We start from the raw sequence: 2,500 nt of genomic DNA on the forward strand, positions 1-2,500 counted from the left end.
CCACAGTAGCAAAAAATTATGAAAAGGTAATCAAAAATAGATGGGTTAAACATTTGGAAGAAAAAACTATACTTAATCCAAATAAATTTGGATTCAGACAAGGAAGACCATGTACAACAAACTTGACTTGCTTCTACTCGAGATTAATAGATATAATACAAGAGAGAGATGGCTGGGCAGACTGTGCCTTTCTGGACCTAAAAAAGGCATTTGATAAAGAGAAAATAGAGTCAATAGGTGGCATCAGAGGAAAATTATTGGAATGGATGAAAGACTTCCTGACTGTGAGGAAGATGAGAGTAGAAATTAGAGATAAATTCTCAAATTGGGAAGAAATGATAAGTGGTGTCCCTCAGGGATCAGTACTGCCCCCGATCATGTTTGCCATATACATAAATGACATGGATGAAGGAATAGAGTATTATGTGAATTTCTTTGCTGACGACGTAAAAATACTAAAGAAAGTAAGAACGGAGGAGGATTGCAACTCATTACAACAAAACTTGGACAAGATCTAGAAATGGACTCAAAAGTGGGAAGTGAAATTCAATATCAAGAAATGTAGTATAAGTAAAAACAGAATATCGAGAGATTATAAAACTGGTGAAGAAGAGATAAAAAAAAGTAAACTCGGAAAAAGACCTTGGAGTGATCATCAGCAAAGACATGACACCGGACAAACATATTAATAAGATAGTCGGAGAAACCTACAACTTATTGAGGTCAATAAAAGTGGCATTTGTATATTTGGATGAGGAAATGATAAAAAAAAAGATAACTACACTAATAAGAACAAAACTCGAGTACACAGCAATACTATGGACACCCAGTACCGAAAAGAATATAAAAAAAAAATAGAAAGAATACAAAGAGCAATAACAAAATTGGCACCAACTCTTTCCAAAATGACATGTGAACAAAGACTGTCCAAATTAGAATTACCAACTCTGGAACAAAGAAGGAAAAGTGGAGACCTACTAACTATCTATAGAATTATGAAAAGAATGGAAATCTTAGATAAAAATTATATATTGAAATGGGACCATGGAGAAACAAGAGGACACGAAAAGAAACTCAAAAAAAGATAATTACAGAATAGATCTGAAAAAAATAGCTCCCCACATAGAGTGATAGATACCTGGAACAAATTATACAAAGAAAAAGTGTGTTAATACTATTCAAGATTTTAAGAAAAAAAATGATGATGAAAGATACAAAGACGGGTCATCACGAGCATAGTTCCCTTCCCGTATAATACAACTAGGTAAATTTAATTAGGTAAATACACACACACTACACACACACACACACACACACTATAGACACACACACACACACACACACACACACACACACACACACACACACACACACACACACACACACACACACACACACACACACACACACACACACACACATACACACACTGTCCAGTAATGTCGTTACACATTAGTAATTGCACTAAATAATAGTGGGTTTTTAGTGCACACACACACACACACACACACACACACACACACACACACACACACACACACACACACACACACACACACACACACACACACACACACACACGCACACACACACACACACTGCACACATACACATACTGTATATACACACTAATCGATTGTGCCACTGTTTCCCTTCTATGCAACTACACTCATACATTGATTCTAGAACGGCATAGATTCCTCCATTGCACACTAGATAACTACCGTGAGACCTATGGAATACGTAAAAACGGACTAATTTTTTGCTTCTTCTCAAATCCAGCTGGGATAGAACTCGGATCTTTTTGTGTGAGACCCAGATGGGAAGATGAATGAACTATGAAACTCTCTCTCTCTCTCTCTCTCTCTCTCTCTCTCTCTCTCTCTCTCTCTCTCTCTCTCTCTCTCTCTCTCTCTCTCTCTCTCTCCTCTCTATCTATCTATCTATCTATCTATTTATCTCTCACTCAATAGGCCTTTCTATGCTGGCTCCTACCAGAAACTAATAATAGATACCGTCCTCGAAGTGGTTCAGTGGGACTAACATCGGAGAGGATCATATCCTCACCGCCCGTCTCCCCAACCGAGCAACACCCTCACATCCACAATAAATTTTCTATTTCTGTAAGGCGAAGTAACAACCGGTGAACAACACCACCCTTTTATTCCTCTTCCTCGTTTTTCTCCCCTCCCCCCACCTCTTCCTTCAAGACGATGACAGAGGCACTCGCACAAAACATACTGTACACCAGTCCAACGTTTCTTCCAGGAGAGATCCCCGTGAGGAGAGGTGCCATCGTCAAACACAGAGGTTCCTCTAAGCTGGGTAATATCGCTGATGTTTGCCGGAGTGGGAAAATGTCAGTTCCTCCACAAAATATAGAATTCTTTTTCTGGAGGTCCTGTTCCCATACTTCAGATTCTTTGGCTCTTTTCTCATTGCACTTCAAGAGACATATATTTCTTTCTTTCTTTCTTTCTTTCTTTCTTTCTTTCTTTCT

Source organism: Oratosquilla oratoria, chromosome 3 (assembly GCF_046742065.1).
Source record: "Oratosquilla oratoria isolate Oo_2021 chromosome 3, ASM4674206v1, whole genome shotgun sequence".
Taxonomy (NCBI): Eukaryota; Metazoa; Arthropoda; class Malacostraca; order Stomatopoda; family Squillidae; genus Oratosquilla; species Oratosquilla oratoria.